General features: G+C 42.4%; 1 protein-coding gene across 5 annotated transcripts in view; it reads left to right on the top strand.

Annotated features, from left to right (window-relative positions):
* Window positions 1–21,526, top strand: part of SH3PXD2A (SH3 and PX domains 2A) — a 378,257-nt gene that overhangs the window by 290,300 nt on the left and 66,431 nt on the right. The gene's annotated exons all lie outside the window — the stretch shown is intronic.

The following is a 21,526-nucleotide window of genomic DNA, read 5'->3' as shown; positions in this document are numbered from 1 at the left end:
ATTGTATGGGTGTCGCCAACGGAGACAGCTGTAATAGTTTTACTCATTGTCAAGTAATTAATAGTTAACAATGTAGCTGCGATTTTATTTTTCTTACGCAAGCAACTTAAGAGCCAGGCATTGTGTGACTAGTCCTGAATTTTGCAGCTTTATATTGCAGGATCCTCAAGCTACAAGTATTAGGTGGGAGGCTCTAGAAAGCCATAAAGGGAATAGCTGTCATTTTTGGCACACACAATGCCGATTTCCATTGTATGTAAGGCCTGAAAAACTTAATTCATGCATCAGATCCTGTGTTTTGTTCCTTTTTATAGTGGAGATATGGCTCCTAGCAAACGAAAACCTAAAGATCGCGACGATTGGCCGGTATTGTGTTTTTCCAACCATAGTGACATAAGCAAACAGTGCTGTTGTTCCGGGCTGAGCATTTAGTTAGTACCATGTGTGTTTACATTCTGGCCGCTTGTTTCTTTTACTTCTGCAAGTATCCCGTATCGCTTTATACCACGGACTGTACCTCTGTATTGGGCTTTGTTGCTACATGCGGCTGAGCTGTCTCATTGTGCTTGTTACAGGCCAGTTTCCAAGACTCCTGTAAATGTGGCAGTCTGTCTGGGAGATCATTTCAACCATCAGCTTTTCTTTCTGCGGTTGGGATGGAAGCAGTGGGTGGAGACCTGAAATCAAAGTGTCAGCAAACGTCTCTGCTGCCTGGGGTAGAAAAAAAATATATTTTAGGAAGAAGGGATTGGCGATTTGTTCCATACAGCAAGAGCCAGAAATGTTTGAGATTTTGCTACCGCAATGGAGAATTTCAGAAATCATGGTGGTGCCGCAGAGCCGATGGTAGTCCATCATGCGTCTGTGACAGATTGTTTTTAGTGAACTCCATATTCCATGTAGTTGCACTTTGTTTATGACTCTGCAATGTGTGATTGTTGTGCAGCGGTTTAATATTTATGTATTGCTCTATGGGTGATGGATCAGTCATTTCAGTCAAGTAGCTATAAGCAAAACCCAACTAGATGCCACCTCAGGCACTAAGGAACGTAGCTGGTAGGCATTGGGGCATGTGATGGAAGCCTGAGTCACCGCCAAGCCATTGTGGGTGAGAGAAGTTAACTACACCTTTGCCCCCAGATAAGGGCAATCCTAGGTCCCCCTCTTCCGTATAGTACCATTGTCTATATTAAAAAGTTTCAGACCTACTACTGTCGCCTCATGGAAAAACATGAAAAACCTTTCACTTTAATAAATCTTGCCACCATTTTATATTGCACTCCTTTAGCATACTAAATCATAGCATGACAAATGATCATTCAAAACTCCCTTTACGTGGCCTGAAAACCATGTATTTTTAGGCCAGTGATTTAGGCGGATGCATACATACTAATCGGAGGTAGGGGTCACACATGGACCCTGATGACTGAACTGCCCCAAAGGTCTTTATGTCAAATAAGAATACATTGGTGCTGGAAGTAACACAATAGTTGGACATACTTGCCAATTTTCCAGGGATGTTGGCAATTATCCAAGGTGCCTCCAAACCCTCATGAAACCTCATGGAAAACAGTGGCTTTGGACAAGCTCTTTCATGGAAGCCCAGTGGAAGAGTCATGGAAGGGTGTGCACTCACAAAAATGGTGTGCTTATGAGTAGAGATGAGCGAATATGTTCGGAAAACGATTGCCAAATCCGAATTTCCCATATTCGTGCCGATTTAACGTTTGTCAATCGTTTCCGAACATATTCGCTCATCTGTACTCCCACTGACTCCAATGGCGTTCGGCTATGTTCGGCGAATATTGCAAATACTGCGATCGTAATCCGGAAGAATATTGCAATATTCGCTCATCTCTACCTATGGGCAACTTTACGCACTTCATGTGTTTCTTTACCTAGCAGCATCCTCCCATTGCTGACTGACAGCTCTGTGGCCGTGTCTCAGAACAAATGACCTGTCAACCAGCCAGGGAAGGGTGCTGTTATATCAGAAATACAGCGTCAGGCTGAGAATCTAGAAAAGCATCGTCAAGCCCCAATGCACTTCCAGACACAACTCCAGATCATGATTTCTCACTGCTGGTGCAATGCTTTGGGGTCATAAGGGAATTAACTGGATTAGCTTTTAAATGCCTACACAATCATGTTAATGTTTTGTGGAGGTAAAGGTTTCTGGCAGATACCCTTTAAAATTTGGTTCAAAAGTTGTAATCTTATGGACCTTAGAATGAAGAGATGGCTGTTTTACCTATCTCCACTTATCGATTCAAATGGTATATGTCCCTAGAAATATACAGTATTTCTATGTGCTATCAATGTGGGTATAGTATGTTAGCAAACAAGACTGGTATAAAGTATAGGGGGTGACTTGTCACAAAGTTTACAGACGAACACACAGGAATTAAACTGTTTTCACTGTGTGTGTGATATATTTAGTGAGCACCTTCAAGCATCTGTCAGTACAGTGGGTACGGAAAGTATTCAGACCCCTTTAAATTTCACTCTTTGTTTCATTGCAGCCATTTGGTAAATTCAAAAAAAATCATTTTTTTCTCATTATTGTACAGTCTGCACCCCATCTTGACTTTAAAAAACCCCAGAAATTTTTGCAAATTTATTAAAAAAGAAAATCTGAAATTTCACATGGTCATAAGTAATCAGACCCTTTGCTCAGACACTCATATTTACGTCACATGCTGTCCATTTCCTTGTGATCCTCCTTGAGATGGTTCTACTCCTTCATTGGAGTCCAGCTGTGTTTAATTAAACTGATAGGACTTGAATTGTAAAGGCACACACCTGTCTATATAAGACCTCACAGCTCACAGTGCATGTCAGACCAAATGAGAATCATGAGGTCAAAGGAACTGGCCAAGGAGCTCAGAGACAGAATTGTGTGAAAAGTGTGCTGCTGGGGTTTCTTTCTTAGGCTAGTTTCACACTAGTGTTTATTCGACGCTGCGCATGGCGCCGCTAAGCCCGGCTCCCTGCCCGCCCCATGCGGTCATTGCCGCCTACTGTCACACATGGACGCTTGCGATCTGCTCACCCTTTCTTTAGCATAAGGTGCGCAGATCGTGCGATGGCCGTGCGCTAGTAGGATTTTGGCGTGCACTGCGCACTTTTGAAGGCGCGTCCGTGTGCGTCAAACGCAGCATGTTGCATTTCGGCACGCACGGCGCACCTTCAAAAGTGCGCAGTGCATGCCAAAATCCTACTAGCGCACGGCCAGCGCACAATCTGCGCACCCTATGCTAAAGATAGGGTGCACAGATCGCAAGCGTCCATGTGCGATAGTAAGCGGCGATGACCAGATGGGGTGGGCAGGGAGCCGGCAGAGGGCGGGGCTTAGCGGCACCGTGCGCAGCGTCGAATAAACGCTAGTGTGAAACTAGCCTTACACTGCACTGTCCCTCAATTCATTATGAGGAGTCGGAATTGACTCTGAAACTCGTTGACAAAAGTTCCACCTTCAATGAAATTGGTTTATGATTCGTTCTTGGATCAGAAGTGCAACTAAGTCCAATCGCTTTGGCTTTCTTAGTGGTGTTCAGGGCTGTGGAATCGGTAACCCAAACCTCCGACTCCTCTATTTCCCTGACTCCGACTCCATGATTCTGACTCCACAGCACTGGTCACTACTGAGCATGTGCATAAAATGGAGCACAGATTCATCTCAACTAAGAACCCAGATCCTTAGATCAGAAACAGAACAGACATTTATAGGACATTTCAGAAGTTTCCCAAAGTACTATGAAAGCATTTACAGCACATCCTGCACTGAGCTACTGTACCCAATTTATTATACTACGACTCCACCAAAATTGACGCTGACACTGACTCCGACTCCACAGCCCTGTGTTGACACACCATGACATTGCTGAAGCCCAGTATTCTTTTTGTTATTTTATGCCATTTTTAGCAGTTTCAAAAAATATATATATAATGCGGTTGGAAACCCCCTGTTTATTCTTATATGTAATACCCCTATGCAACTTTCTAGATGGTTTTGGCGATCTGTGATGTCTAGTACTAAGCTACCGCAGAAGAACTGGATGCACAAGACGCGTTGCTTGCTGTATCTAAGAAATTCCATCATCTTGTAATAATGTCTGGCAATACACGGGAGGTAAATCAGCAGACAATATCATAACACGTATTCACGGCTTCCATTATATCTACAGGCAGCACATTCCTAGCTGTTTACTAGCCACTGGCTGGACCTGTGCACCCTTCTCCTAGCGGAGGCATTCATTTCTATACTTGGTGTGCTAGTAGATGTTTGGGACTTACTAGTCTAAACAAGACTGAAGCCAGAAAATTATATCACTTCTCTGCACAGACTCCCCCGTCTGAGAAGTCAGTGCATTTTTGTGGTGGTCTCAATAATTTAGGAAATGTGTCACTGTATCTGGTTTGGAAGTGCTCGCCCAGATTTATAGTGTCAGATTTTCTCTCTGGAAGGCCCAGGCTCCATGTTTATACTTTGCATTTAACCATGAGGCTATTGACTCCACTGCAAAAGTTCACTTTTACCCTATGGCCATTGCATGGAAAGTTGAGAATGACCGGGATTTACTTGGCGTCGTGTTCCTCCGAATAACTCTAGAAATTATACTCTTCTTTGTTAAGCAAACTCCTGGCAGATGTGCGGTATTCTGGAAGATAAAGTCAAAAGAAAGTAGGCCAAGTGAAAACCGCAGGGTCCACCCAAAGAAAATAGGAATACATGTTACATGGCTAATATTAGTGGTCTCTCAGAACAGGAAAGCCATAAAGGAAGACTTTACTGACTCTAATGCCTATTCCCTTCTATGTAGCTTCTTCTACCCTGATAATTAGTAGTTAAGTGTCCAACATTATTAATTTTGGCTAGTAATACTTTGTATTCAATATTGAATCTTGAAAGGAAAACTCCACCCATGGAGCGTCGGCAATAATGTCATATTCTCACTCTTTGACATGCAGATAAAGTCATAAAGCACTTTTGATCTCCAGATGCTTTAGTCACCACTTGTCCTGAAGCAAAGCTGTAGAAGGCACAGACGCTTCCTTCGCTTCTAGACCCTAAAGCCTAAGGCTTCGGGATTTGCTGCGGCTTTGCGGTGCTGCACTGCTAATCCGCAGCAATTTACAGTACAACACATGTAAATGGGGTTTTCAAAATCCCATTCATATGTTGCGTAAAAAAAAATTTGCGCACAAATGATAGCAGGGTGCACGCTCATTCTTGTGCGGATTTTCATTGAAGATTTGACCCTATTCCATTCTTTGTAATGGAGTAGGGTGAAATCCGCAGGCAAATATGCCATAAAATCCGCAGGTAGCACACCCGGATTCTGACTGTGTGGATTTGTTGATGCTCAAATCCACAGTGATAATTTTCCACAACATATGAACATGGTCTTATGGGACATAAAGGTCCCTTTGCTTGATCTGCGAGGACCAGTACTGTTAATGACACATCTTCATTGGAGGCCCCTGTTTACATATTGTCTATTTATGAATGAGACTTTATGAAATTTCATTTCCATTTTACAATTATTTGGATGTCATAATGAGCATGTTTTTGCCCTACCCAACCAAAATTGGTGAGCGGTAAACTACCTCATCACCTACGGAGTTAGGGGTGCATGGCATATAGTTTGGGAGTTAATATGTAACACACTGTATTGTATGTCCTAACATTACAGAAAGGAAATTAGAATACCATATGGAGAAGTTTTGGGAGTAAAACTGGTCGGCTCATTCTGCTGAAAGCTATTCCTCCTGACACCTCCATACATACGCATGCTCAGTTTGACCAAGCATGTACAGTGGGGGAAATAAGTATTTGATGCCTTGCTAATTTTGTAAGTTTGTCCACTGACAAAGACATGAACAGTCTATTATTTTAAGGGTTGGTTAATCTTAACATTGAGAGATAGAATATCAAAAATAAAATCCAGAAAATCACATTGTATAAATTATATACATTTATTTGCATTTTGCAGTGAGAAATAAGTATTTGATCCCCTACCAACCATTAAGAGTTCTGGCTCCTACAGACCAGTTAGACGCTCCTAATCAACTCATTACCTGCATTAAAGACAGCTGTCTTACATAATCACCTTTATAAAAGACTCCTGTCCACAGACTCAATTAATCTGTCAGACTCTAACCTCTACAACATGGGCAAGACCAAAGAGCTTTATAAGGATGTCATGGACAAGATCAAAGACCTGCACAAAGCTGGAATGGGCTACAATGCCATAAGTAAGACGCTGGGTGAGAAGGAGACAACTGTTGGTGCAATAGTAAGAAAATGGAAGAAATGCAAAATGACTGTTAATCCACATTGATCTGGGGCACCATGCAAAATCTCACCTCGTGGGGTGTCTTGATCATGAGGAAGGTGAGAGATCAGCCTAAAACTACATGGGGGGAACATGTTAATGATCTCAAGGCAGCAGGGACCACAGTCACAAAGAAAACCATGGGTAACACATTACACCGTAAAGGTTTAAAATCCTACATTGCCCGCAAGGTCTCCCTGCTCAAGAAGGCACATGTGCAGGCCCATCTGAAGTCTGCCAATGAACACCTGGATGATTCTGAGAGTGATTGGGAGAAGGTGCTGTGGTCAGATGAAACAAAAATTGAGGTCTTTGGCATTAACTCAATTCGCCGTGTTTTGGAGGAAGAGAAATGCTGCATATCACCCAAAGAAGGCTGGTTTCACACTTGCGTTTTTTTCGCGGTATTTTAGCGCTAAAAAACGCATGCGATTTTTTTTTTCCTATACTTTGCATGGGATGCGCTTATGTGCGCATACACGCGTTTGTATGCGTTTTTGCGCGCATGCGTTTTTTTGCGGTATGCGCTCGGGCGCACAAAATGCATCCTGTTGCATTTTTTGGGCGTCCGACTTGCCTCAAAAAAACGCATGCGCGCGCAATGCGTTTTTTTACAGCAAGACACCCATTATAAGTCTATGGGTGCGCATATGTGCGCATTGGCATGCTTATGTATGCGTTTTTTTGCACATGCGTTTTTTTTGTTAACCATGGAATTTAGGGGTCAGGGTTAGGGTTAGGGTCAGGGTAAGGGTCAGGGTTAGGGTTAGGGTCAGGGTTAGGGTCAGGGTTAGGGTTAGTTAGGGTTTAGGGTTTGGGTTAGGGTTAGTATGGTTTGGTTAAGGGTTAGGGTCAGGGTTAGGGTCAGGGTTAGGGTTAGGGTTAGTAAAGTCATGGTTTGGGTTAGTGTGAGGGGCCACCTAATGTTTGGAAAAAACGCAAACGCGGTAAAAACGCACTAAAAACGCATACAAACGCATAAAAACGCTGCGTTTTTTTCATGCATGCTCATAAAAATGCTTGACAAAAACGCAGCAGTTGTATGCGTTTGTATGCGTTTTTTCAATGCGTTTTTTTGCGGGAAAAACGCGCTGCAAAAAAAAGCAAGTGTGAAATTAGCCGAACACTGTCCCCACTGTCAAGCATGGAGGTAGAAACATTATGTTTTGAGGGTGGTTTTCTGCAAAGGGCACAGGACTATTGCACCGCATCAGTGGAAGAATGCATGGAGCCATGTACTGTAAAATCCTGAGTGACCACCTCCTTCCCTCTGCCAGGACTTTAAAAATGGGTCGTGGCTGGGTCTTCCAGCAAGAGAATGACCCAAAACATACAACCAAGGCCATAAAGGAGTGGCTCAAAAAGAAATACAGCAAGGTCATGGAGTGGCTTGGCTAGTCTCCAGACCTTAATCCCATATAAAACTTATGGAGGGAGTTGAAACTCCATTGACAAGCGACAGCCTCAAAATCTTAATGATTTAGAGATGATCTACAAAGAGGAGTGGACCAAAATTCCTCCTGACATGTGCGCAAACCTCACCATCAACTACAAAAACGTCTGACTGCTGTGCTTGCCAACAAGGGTTTTGCTACCAAGTATTAAGTCTTGTTTGCCAGAGGGATCAAATACTTATTTCTCCCTGCAAAATGCAAATAAATGTATATAATTTATACAATGTGATTTTCTGGATTTTATTTTTGATATTCTATCTCTCAATATTAAAATTAACCTACCCTTAAAATTATAGACTGCTCATGTCTTTGTCAGTGAGCAAACTTACAAAATCAGCAAGGGATCAAATAATTATTTAGCCTGGGTAGTATCCCCACAATACCTCCTGAATCTGGTGATCTACTGTAAGGTCAGGTCAATAGACCCCTTGGGGGTTGGAGACTATTGTGGTCTTTATGCAAATGCTAAAATAAAGTCTTGTTTTGCCCATCCAAAACCAGCCGTGGAAGGGCATCGGAATTCGGATCCTAAATTGATAGACCTTGCGCTACCAGTGGAAAAAGTTGTGTATACACATATCCGTATAGCTTTTTTTTAAACATAGTTTGGTTTAATTATTTAATTAATTGGTGACAAATTAAAATTTGTTTCAGATCTGGAGACGCCCTTGGAAAACTGACCTGAGCGGCCCCAATTTATTGCCGTTTCAAAAGTCTCATATATTGTTTGACTTCTGCATTAAATATTCTTTTGCCTTTTCTTGTTTTATTTCCAGGCATCTTGTTTAGAAAAGTTCATTGCACTTTGTCTTTGCCTATTAACCAGTTGGTTGATGATAGGAGGAAAGGCTTATTTGTCATATTTGTAGATTTAATGTTACTTATAGCGTTCTGTGCGTCTAAGCCGGTCAGCAGTACCGAGACGCAGCCACTGCCCAGCCATTGTTTGGACTGGCCCCGGAGTAATGAAAAGCTTTTTATGTGTTTGGACATGAATGTTTTTGTGTTTTCTTTTTAGATCTTGGAGGATTTTGTTGACATACTGAAGATGAATAATAACCTGCATTCCAGTATTTTGCAATAGTCATGTGCTGGATTGCATAGTTTTAGTCTGATCCAAACAGGAGAGAATAAATTAGAAACATGTTTCTCCCCCCTATTTTATTTATTAAAAAGATAGTTGGTTGAACGGATTGTTTATAATTGCCGTCTCCCCCCTCCAGCTTTTTCTGTCGGGACTGGAAATGGTACTATCATTTACAAAAAGCAGCTGCTTAGTTCATCTCTTGGTTTGCTGAGCCTGTCTGCTAGGAACGTATTTCTGCTGATTATCCACAGTCTTCCTGAAATATATCTAATATATAAAGCTCAAAGTGTGTGTGTATGTGTGTGTGTATGTCCGGGATAGGCATCCGCACCGTCGCAGCTACAGCCACAAAATTTGGCACAGTCACACGTCTGGACCCTGAGAGCGTCCTAAGCTATGTTGTGAGGCGAAATTTTAACCCCGCGCGTTCCAATTCACCAAGTGTGCGTGTCAAGCCCCGCCCCTCATTATGATGTCATAATGCCCCTATTTGCATAATGGGGAAACAGTGTGTGCGTATCAAGCCCCACCCCTCTTATGATGTCATAATGGTTGACTATAGGATGGAGGATGTGTGATGGGTATATGGGCACGGGACTATGTGATGGCAGATATGTATATGGGCACGGGACTATGGGATGGAGGATATGTATGATGGGTATATGGGCATGGGACTATGGGATGGCGGATATGTATGATGGGTATATGGGCATGGGACTATGGGATGGAGGATGTGTGATGGGTATATGGGCATGGGACTATGGGATGGCGGATTTGTATGATGGGTATATGGGCACGGGACTATGGGATGGCGGATATGTATGATGGGTATATGGGCACGGGACTATGGGATGGCGGATATGTATGATGGGTATATGGGCACGGGACTATGGGATGGCGGATATGTATGATGGGTATATGGGCACGGGACTATGGGATGGAGGATGTGTGATGGGTATATGGGCATGGGACTATGGGATGGCGGATATGTATGACGGGTATATGGGCACGGGACTATGGGATGGCGGATATGTATGATGGGTATATGGGCACGGGACTATGGGATGGCAGATATGTATGATGGGTATATGGGCACGGGACTATGGGATGGAGGATGTGTGATGGGTATATGGGCATGGGACTATGGGATGGAGGATATGTATGTTGGGTATATGGGCACGGGACTATGGGATGGAGGATAATTATAATTTGTTATAACTAACCACAGTTAGTTACTATGCCCGGGCAGCGCCAGGCTCTTCAGCTAGTTACATATATATAAGTAAAAGAAAAAAGAAAATGGGTTGGCACTACTGGTCAATACAATTAACCATAATGAAGTATTATATGGAAATGTATATCGCTGTCTTAATTCAACAGATAGTAAGCAGTGCCAGGAAATGAACAAAAAAAAAAAACTGTGGCACTCACCCCATGGCTAAACATGTCCTTTATTGCATACCGGACAGAAGATACAGAAAGAAAAAAGGGATTTCCGTTTCACCTTGCGAAACGCTTCATCCTGGCGCGAGGCCTAGAGGAAGCACTTGGGATGGTGAAACGGTTGTTGCTATTTTCTTTCTCTGTCTTCTGTCCAGTATGTAATAAAGGACATTTTTAGCCATGGGGTGAGTGCCATAGTTTTTTTTTAGTACATATACTGTATATCATGTACCAATTTTCACTATTATAATTAGATGACTGGAAATGTACATCAGATTTTTCGCAACAAGTACACATAAGAGAGTAATTTCGATGTGAAATAGGAAAAAAAATGCAATCTTGGTAGAAATATTGCCCCAGAACCCCCTCTATACCACCTTGCAGCCTAGTTAGTGATAACTGTGGAACAGACTTCCATACGTGGGATATTACTCCTGTGTTGCTGTACATGAGGCTTACACCAATGCTAGGTCTATGCCTAAAGGCCCGTAAAGACTGGCCGATAATCTGGTAATAAGAACGTGTAGGACAGCTGGTTCCCAATTATTGGCTTTTCAAATTGGATATCAGTCAACCCATGAACGAGCAAAGCGATCACTTGTTGGGTGTGATATTTTTTTTATGGGTGCGTTATCAGCGTTGTTGGCAGTTCTTGGCACCGTGTAATGGATGATGTGCTGCCGATAATCTGATATTCTGTGCGCGCAGACTAATTGTGTTGATAGGCTAGCAAACAACCACCGATCGGTTTACATGTAGCCAATCAGAGATCTCGTAACGGCCTGGATGGCACATGTGAATCCACCATTACATTTCATTTTCGGCAATGGGTACAGAGCTGTAGAGGATGAGGAGGTTGTGTAGGCACTTAGTCCCTAGTGCCTTGGGGCGTCCAAAAGGTCCTTAAGCCACATATGAGAAATCCAGTACATAAAATGATGTGCAGATCTTGGGGACCTCTGCTACAGATTTTGCTTTGGATCTAAGAGTTCTTATCACATCAATGTAACTCCAGTCTTTATCAACGTCTATCCCATAGATAGTGAATTGAGCGGCAATGGGAACGCATGACCATTACTCCATTCAAACAGGGACTGCGGACCCCCATTTATGTGATATGTCGGGATAGGCTGCATGGATAGGTGATAGATGTTTGTGGACAAATCCTTTTAAGCCAAGATAGACCATACTGATTCCTATGAAAACACAATGGAGCTAACCAATGAAATTAGTATAAAGGGGCTTTCGTCAATCCATTCTAAGCTGCTGTCTCTCCTCTTGGTTTTACAAACAGCTGGAATAGTTGCTGAACCTTCAAACTTTTTGTTAAGCTCACCTAGAGAGGTGGATCCACTAAGGCTCAGGTCCAGGTGGGCACACGGACCCTGGGCGTTGGTGTAGCAGGCAGGAAGACACGTGTGGAACAAGGACCTGGAAGCCACAGGAGGACAGGTGCCGAGAGGATGCAGGAAAGTTTGAAGCAACAAAGGCAGCAAGTGTACAGGGGTCAGAGGCAGATACAAACCTGGAGCTGATGGAGGAGCACAACAAACATATAGGACTAGGAGTCTTAAAACCTCGACGCATGTGTGTGTCTTAGTGGGCCTTAAATAGACCTAAGCAGATGATATCATGGAGGCACATCAGGGCCATTTGTAAAACCTGACGTGGAGCACAGCAAGAGGCAGCGGCCATGGGAAGGTGGTGAAGCCCTGCCGAGCCGAGGCAGGTGCATAACACTTCTCCAATTGCATTGTCTTTATTAATACAACTTACACATAAAGGAACATTTCTTTTGGTTTCTTTATTTTTTCTCTCATTACGGATGATGCTGGCCTATAAAGCTATTGAGTATTTTTATTTTACTATTACCAACGACGTATTTTTTTTGTCAACTGATTGCACCATTGATTTTGCCTTTAGGTATACCACAGTTTTCTTATAATGTAGGTTTTGTAAGTTTGGACAGGAATTATTGGGTATGAAAACCTCACTGCTGTAACATTTATTGTGGTACTTGCCAATAATTACTTTACACCACCCACTAGTCCTCCCTTCCTGTGCCCTGGAAAATTGGCTCACACGGATCTCGCCATAGTGAATGTATGACTTGCTTATTACTGTAGCACCAATAAACAGATTCGGAACTGCCAGTTATAACACTACTCCAGCGGTTGGGAACATCCTGGTGTTTTGCCTGGAGTTATTGAAGACCCCATTTTACTTGGGCATCCTCCCATTCCCCTGCTAATTCATGTTGTAAAACACAATACACTTTCTTAATGGAAATATTGCTGAATAAAGCACAGCAAAAAACAACCCTGCCTTTATAAAGTGGCTATTACTCTCGGAGAAACGGTTTGCCTAAACTGTTTACTCTGGACTTTTTCGTTGGCAACTTAAAGGAAATCGTTCACTGGATTAAATACTTTAGAGTCCAAACTGTGCCGCTCCACTGATTCTGGAACAGTTTTGCTTCTGTGCCCCTCTGTTTCAAAGTTATTCCCCCCCCCCAGTAATAAAGATGCAAATCCTTCCTTCATCCAGTTGGGCGTCTACCACAGAACTTCCCTGTGGGCAGTTGCTTTTTGTCCTCCAGCTCTGGCCAATGAAAAGATGGCTGCACCGTCAGTAAAGTTCTGTAGTATACGTCCAGTTGGCTAAAGGGTAAAGATACATCTTTGTTTCCGATGGGCATGACTTTGGAATGGAGGGGCACAAAATATAAAAAAGAAAAACCGTTACAGAATCAGCGGAGTAACACCAATTGGAGGAAGTACTCGGTTTGCAATTTACGAGTCTCACATGTTAATACCCGGCACTGCTGCCGGCACTCAGGAGCGGAGCGTGCGGCTCCATGTATTGCTATGCGGCTGCACGCTCCGATCCGAGCATTAACATGCGAGACTCAGCCGTGTTTCTCACATGTGTGATCCCGGCCTTTAAGTGATGTATTTTTGCTAGACCTTAACTAGGCTTAATGAGATTTAAGGCAAAATCTGCGTAAGTGATTTTAAAGTTAGGATCAGACGGCTGTTGATTTTCTCATCTAAGAGACTCGGGCCAATTCTGCAAAAGACCCTCTGATCAAACTCTGATTAGTGTTTGATCTGAGTGTCAGCATAGTGGGATACGATTCTCACGGATTAGAGAATCGTTGCGCACTGTGAGGAGAGGATGGAGAACAAAATTTCTCCATCTTCTCCATTGTGTCAGTGTGCAGAAATCGGACTGCACTCAGATACCCTCCGAGTGCAGTACGACGAATTCCACACGCTCATTGACTTGCATGGCTGAGTTCGATCATCCGAATATTGGATCAAACTCTGACATGTGCATGGCCCCATAGAATAACATTAGTCCAAGGGCGATCAGATGTTTTGTTGGATTGTACGTGGATAGAAAATATGTGACCTTACAGTCTGACTAATTCAAGACCCGCAAAAATTATCTTTGTTCGCCCTTTTGTGTTGCGTTTTTTTTCAGTTTCCGTTTCTTTAAAATTGATAAATAATTTAATTTTTTGGGGGGGAAAATCACTTGACACTGCTAGAGCCGCTGATAGCGCCATTGGTTCCCGGTGCATGGTACATATTCTGCAAATCCTGCCTAGGCACTTGCTGACACGATAGGCACATTGGTAAGTTCTGTACAAAGTGATTGTGTTGCAGAGAATGCCAGTCTGTCAGCTCATCAGAAGGCAAACCTATCAATTACACATAATCCCTTTAATTACCTTCCTCATAGTTAGTTACTGTAGTCTGTTCAAACATGAAAATGTGATGAGAAATTGCAATAAATTCAGTATTGTCTGAAGTTTTCTCCTATAGAGTACTATGGAGGGGGAAAACATCAAAAAATTTTAACCAGTTTTCTGGCGTCAAAAAGTCGCAAGTTATGTTGCACATTGATGTTTGCTCCAAATCTTGAGAAGTTTTGCTGTTTAACATCAGTCCTGCCTGTTTTGTAAAGTCGGTGTAGTTAGATATGGAAATAGACTGTAAGCCAAATTTATGACTTCTCAAAATGTCACAAGAACTTGAATATCTCCTTCCAGTTGGGGGTGGCATAAAATGTGGAAAAAAAGTCGGATCTGTCATATTTAAAAATGCACAAAACGTATCAAACATTGTGTGATACTTTGATAAATTTAGTGCAAATAATGGGCAGCGCCGCCACCCACAAAACTTGACTTCAAAAATTCCCCTCGTGATGAATTCCCTCTATGGAATGCATGCTGGATTTCACCTCGCCCTTTGGTGGCGTATGCCTTTTTTTTTAGCCATCGTGCTGTACTTTTAGTTTTCTTCTAACATTTTTCAAAAGCTGATGGAGGAAATGACTTTTCGTTTAGCCATCCAGGGAGTACGAATGCCAGACATTTGTCAAGGGTCGTCCACAAGGAGAACAAACACTCTGCCATGTACAGTTAGACAGTGTCTGAACCTCTGCTCTCCAGAGAGCTGTTCTTAGACAAGTAAATGAAAGATTGAGGCAAAAAAAAAAAAAATTCTAGAAAGTTCTAAGGTTACATGACCTTGGAGCTGTTTAAAGACACGGGACTTCATCAAATTGCAGGAATCAACAAAAAAGTTCATATCAGGCCAGAACGTGTCTTGAGCAGAAAGGATCTTAATGGATGGTGGGAACTAGGCCTTTTGAAAATACAACATATACAAATGAGGTCTCTCCTAGAGGGAAGAAAATGATATCTCTATCTCTTAGACGTCAGCTCTGATGTAGTGACAGCCTTGATCATGTTACAACGCTTGTATTGACTTCTAGGGTAGCTGCCATAAAACGGTGGCAACAAGACAGTTTTCTCCCTCTATAGGGAGCAACTGCCCCCCTAAAACGAAAAGACAATACAAAAATGCATGTTTGTAATTTCATCATAGCTATTTGGTATGTCATATACCACTTTCAGCATTTTTCTGTGGTTTCACTTACTTTCCTTTTTTGTTCTTAAGATCCCCATACACACTTCTAAAGTATTGATGGGATCGTCCGGCAGCCCAATTTGTATGGGGGCCTCCCAACTCTCCCCCGATAGATGATGTCGGAGGAGATAAGACTAAAGCAGTTTGAATTGTAACGCCTGACCCATTTTTGTCATAAAAGAGATAAGCCGCCTCCAGAGATTCTTGGCTTGACAAAGGCCCCGCGTGGCCGGAACATTGCTAAACTTCCTGTTTCTACACTGTTGTTAATAAAAATATTTTTGTGAAAGGAAGATACCTGGTGCCTTGGATTTTTGGAGTGCGTGCAGTTTTTACAACCTAGTGGAGGAGCTGTGCCATGTCTGGATGGGACACGGAGTGGTGCATGGGATGACACTTTGTATTGATCCAGAGCTGCTGGCTGCACTTCTCTCATCTCTACCATTTGAACAGGGATCCAAACGCCCCTGTGTATGGAAGAGTCGGAAAGGATAGCGGTCAGCCGAACAATTGTTTGGACAACATTTAATGTGTACGTGGTTCGTTAGATGATGTTGTTGAAGCATTTTTCAGACACAGATTCTAGGCCAGAGCCAAAGACTAGAGGTAGATTTCGGCCAATTGATCATTTGGTCAACAGCTGTCATTCTCCTCTCATTTAGATTGGCCGGACACCTCTGACATAATTTCTCTCCATGTGATATAGGACCTGGTATATTGATATTTATTTTGGGAGGCTATTTGTTTCCCTGTGGCACATTAGACCATGGACTGGTTGTTACAGGTTAAGGTGACCTCTATCTACCCTGTAGAAAATGGAATATACAGAGCCCTACTTTATTTCTCTTAATAAAAGTGTGGCTCCATCTGTCCCTCCAGTGTCTACACGATCAGCCTCTCGCTCTCTTTCACTCTCGTTATCCATAGTAGTATCTAGGGGGAGAGAGAGGTAGATCTGTAGGAATGTTAATAACTTTAGGACTTATGCATATGCTTATTAGCTGTACGTACAAAGTGACCCCCAATTGATCTGTTTTCACTGCTTCCATCATTTCAGAACCTGTGCATGGCCCCATATAATTGCATTATAAATATTATCATGGCACACATGGGAATTATTATCTATTAGACCTTGGTGGAAAGAAGTGATTGTCTATAGCTCAGATCTAAATAGGGTATTTTTTTTTTTGACCATTGGGGACAGATATTGTGAGAACCTGGGCCCACTGAAGGATCCAATAATTTTCAGTCTGATCCTGCCTCCATGCCAAATACATATTGCTTTCTTTAAGCTGTGCATACACCTTTAATAACTGTCAGCCCAATGTGTTTTACTGAAATCTGTCCCCCCCAGTCCTTCCATGCTCATGCCTGTTAAGTTTCACTGGCTGTGCATGTGCTTTGAATAGTGACAGAGAAGCTAGCTGATTCCATATGGCTTATATCACTATAAAACAAGCAAAACTAAAGGGTCGAATGCTGAGTTTCAACATAATTTGCCAGAGGAGATTCGGGAAGACGCATATACAGTGGGGAAAAAAAGTATTTAGTCAGTCAGCAATAGTGCAAGTTCCACCACTTAAAAAGATGAGAGGCATCTGTAATTTACATCATAGGTAGACCTCAACTATGGGAGACAAACTGAGAAAAAAAAATCCTGAAAATCACATTGTCTGTTTTTTTTTCATTTTATTTGCATATTATGGTGGAAAATAAGTATTTGGTCAGAAACAAAATTTCATCTCAATACTTTGTGATATATCCTTTGTTGGCAATGACAGAGGTCAAACGTTTTCTGTAAGTCTTCACAAGGTTGCCACACACTGTTGTTGGTATGTTGGCCCATTCCTCCATGCAGATCTCCTCTAGAGCAGTGATGTTTTTGGCTTTTCGCTTGGCAACACGGACTTTCAACTCCCTCCAAAGGTTTTCTATAGGGTTGAGATCTGGAGACTGGCTAGGCCACTCCAGGACCTTGAAATGCTTCTTACGAAGCCACTCCTTCGTTGCCCTGGCGGTGTGCTTTGGATCATTGTCATGTTGAAAGACCCAGCCACGTTTCATCTTCAATGCCCTTGCTGATGGAAGGAGGTTTGCACTCAAAATCTCACGATACATGGCCCCATTCATTCTTTCATGTACCCAGATCAGTCGTCCTGGCCCCTTTGCAGAGAAACAGCCCCAAAGCATGATGTTTCCACCACCATGCTTTACAGTAGGTATGGTGTTTGATGGATGCAACTCAGTATTCTTTTTCCTCCAAACACGACAAGTTGTGTTTCTACCAAACAGTTCCAGTTTGGTTTCATCAGACCATAGGACATTCTCCCAAAACTCCTCTGGATCAAATGCTCTCTAGCAAACTTCAGACGGGCCCGGACATGTACAGGCTTAAGCAGTGGGACATGTCTGGCACTGCAGGATCTGAGTCCATGGTGGCGTAGTGTGTTACTTATGGTAGGCCTTGTTACATTGGTCCCAGCTCTCTGCAGTTCATTCACTAGGTCCCCCCGCGTGGTTCTGGGATTTTTGCTCACCGTTCTTGTGATCATTCTGACCCCACGGGGTGGGATTTTGCGTGGAGCACCAGATCGAGGGAGATTATCAGTGGTCTTGTATGTCTTCCATTTTCTAATTATTGCTCCCACAGTTGATTTCTTCACTCCAAGCTGGTTGGCTATTGCAGATTCAGTCTTCCCAGCCTGGTGCAGGGCTACAATTTTGTTTCTGGTGTCCTTTGACAGCTCTTTGGTCTTCACCATAGTGGAGTTTGGAGTCAGACTGTTTGAGGGTGTGCACAGGTGTCTTTTTATACTGATAACAAGTTTAAACAGGTGCAATTACTACAGGTAATGAGTGGAGGAAAGAGGAGACTCTTAAAGAAGAAGTTACAGGTCTGTGAGAGCCAGAAATCTTGATTGCTTGTTTCTGACCAAATACTTATTTTCCACCATAATAAGCAAATAAAATGAAAAAAAAACTGACAATGTGATTTTCTGGATTTTTTTTTCTCAGTTTGTCTCTCATAGTTGAGGTCTACCTATGATGTAAATTACAGACGCCTCTCATCTTTTTAAGTGGTGGAACTTGCACTATTGCTGACTGACTAAATACTTTTTTTCCCCACTGTACAAAACGACATGATACTTAAAAGTTGACAATCGTACGGCCGACAACGTTCTCTCCCAATTTCCGCGTACGCAGGAATGCCTAGCTCGGCCTGTGTTTTCTCAGCCAGAATCATCTGCCAGATGAAAAAAGGGTCGACCATAGAAATTCTAACTGCGGGACCCTACTCTCACTCGACATCCTCTGTCGGGAGGAGAGGTTGGAGGCCTCCCATACACATTACACGGTCGGTTCATTTTGGTTCATGAATCATGGACACCATTAAGTAGCGATATATTATCAGATAAAGATGATCCAGTAGTTTTACCTGATTTATGACAGTAAGGTTCGTAATGTTCCAGACATTCAATTCTTAATAGAAATATATTAAATCAAGCAGAAGAGATTCCGTCTACCAGGAGTATTCAGATGTTTTGTTTGATTAGCCCCATAGCTGTGATCTGGTTAGCTGAACAGGCCACACACATGACACCCAGGCGTAGGAGATTCTATCTATCCCTGTAGTGATTACAACCTACAATACGTATTATAGTTATCAACTGTTTTGTGTATTTCTTTACATAAACTGGTCATACACATTGGATATCTGATCGCTGACTTTCATCCGATTCCGTCAGACACAGGAATGCTCGGCTCGGCCACTGAGTGTTCCTGTTTTCTCTATTAAGGTTGTATATATCGGGTTGAGTGCTGTCTGATGTGTTATTCTTTGGGGCAGTGCTGATCAGCGTTTTTTGTTGTTGTTTTTTGTCATTCCTATTCAGCATGAGAAAAAAATCTCAGCATGTTGCAATATGCAGCGCATATCAGATGGCACGACCCCATGCAAGTCTATGGGTGGGTGGAAATCATTGGACTGCACTCAGACAATGGAGAAATTTTGTTCTCCATCTTCTCACCTGTGCTACAGTTCTCTCACCCAAGAGAAATGAATCACACCGAGTTGACACTCTCAATTCTAAATTCTCGGATGAGAATTTGATCGAAGAGTCATTACCGTAGTCGATCCGATACACTCGTCTGACCATATCTCTAATGTTCTGCTGTCGGAATTATGAAACAAAAGGATCTGCCACAGAAAATGCCAATGGCTGGATCCTTCTGCGTCACGGAAGAAATGGCAAGCCCTGTATACAATAGGTGTTCTACCGATCCCACTGAAATCGGCGGCTACGACTGGCTTTTATCTAATATGTATTGGGGGCCTAAATGTGCACACATGATAAGTAATTATAGGTATTTCTGGAAGAGTCTATACAGTTATGTTTTTGTCCTCTGTGTCTAAATGAGATGGGTCTAATACAATAATATCCGAGCACATGACATTAGAAATGATAGCAGACGGTCCAATACTGTATTTGGCAGGAAGGCTGTAGATGCGTCTTTTCCGGTACAAAAGTATTGAAGTAAAGATGTAGGATTCGTGCAGTAAATCTTGAGGCTTCTCTGACATTATTACTCAATGCTCAGCAAGACAATTCTATGAGGCCCTTTTTTATTTCGCTCTTTTACTGATGACAATAAAGTTCGGCTAATCCTAAAAACAGATGTCCCCCGCTGACTGTTGGATGCATTAAATCTACCGCTAATAATGCTGGAGCCAGCTTGTTTCCCACTGGTCCTAGGAAGAACGCAATGGCTCTAGAGGGTAAATTATTGCAACACAGGCTTTATTCTTCACGTGACTAGAACTATAGAGGTATTTTCTGCAGTCGCTATGAACTCACATCTGTTGAACAGGCCTTCTCAGGTTAGGAAAGAAAGTACGGTAAATGGGAAAGAAAGTCCTGATTCCAACTCATTATGGGAAAGATTGGGTGTGTGCTGTGAATTGGTGCTTAGAAGGCACTAATCTGGCATGGTTCTAGTTCTCATCCACTGCACTGCAAGGATTCCACGTTACTTGGCCGATAAGCGGAGTAGATCAGATCTGTAAATATTAGTTCTGAAATCCATAAACTTGTTGGTAAGCCCTGGAGGAATAAATTAGAGGAAAATAAAATGGCTGCATCTGCTAATAAATATGCAGTTTGGATTTCATTACCTAAATCACAAGATCAAACGGTTTACCTTGAAGTAGAATATAAATCGAGAAGCCCAGCTGAACACACAGACCTGGGTTTTACTGTACATCCGTCAGCTATAATATACTATGTTACTTTGCTTCAAGGCAAAAACCTGGAGATCCTAATCATCTTATTGCATTTCAAAAGTTCTTCCTATGCTTGAAATAATCATCACTCAAGGAAGAAGATGCTTCTGGAGACTGTAAGGTCTAGAACCTTGTGGAACCATTCTCAGACTTTCTAAAATAGTTTGAAGTTGTGAAAGTGAACAGTATGGACATCATAAATATATGGGATAGTTTCATTATGAATTCATTTATTCCACTAGTTAAAAAAAAAAAAGGTTATAGCTTTTCTTACAACTGGATGGTGGATAAACGTTAGACTGATGAAGGTCTGACTTCTGAGATCTCCACCGATTAGTAAATGCAGGACGCTCCTTCCGCAACCTTTTTGAAAAAAGCAACTGTCCATTCTGGCAAATGGTGAGAAAACCAACATTCTTCATGTATACCTCTTTTCGGCACCACAAAACGCCTAATTTTAGTTAGGAATTAATTTAGTAAGGGAATAGGTAAACTGCCATGAGGTGGACATACGTATTGATCATGGTTTGATAAACCAGGCAGAAAGACCAGATGAGCATATATGGGGGTATCCAAACTTTTGGGGTTGGGCTGTATGGGCTGTTGGATTTTAGTATATGTGACCCTTTTGTGTCTGGCAGCAGCCTACTTCTCTCCTACCCATGGAGAGCACATATAAATACAGCGTTGAGCCTTCATATCTATGGGGAGTCGGCGAAATAGCCGTCAGCGAAACAAGCACTTAGCCAACAGCTATCTGAAGCCATCTCCCTTGTACATTCTGCTCGGCTGAGCGTTTGTGTGATTTCAGTGGGAAAAAGGGGAATAAGCCTATTCCATATAACTCCAGCAGCTTATCTCTACTGAGAACAAAAGGATCGGGTATTTATATGGCTTTTTTCCTTTTTTTCTCCAAGATCTTCTGTCCATATGAGTCTTGAGGCTCCCCATATATATTGAGGAATATGCAGATTTGAACAAAT

The sequence above is a fragment of the Dendrobates tinctorius genome, unplaced genomic scaffold (assembly GCF_039654945.1).
Source record: "Dendrobates tinctorius isolate UK_male_01 unplaced genomic scaffold, ASM3965494v1 ptg000149l, whole genome shotgun sequence".
NCBI lineage: Eukaryota > Metazoa > Chordata > Amphibia > Anura > Dendrobatidae > Dendrobates > Dendrobates tinctorius.
This window is presented reverse-complemented; position numbering and strand designations above follow the sequence as displayed.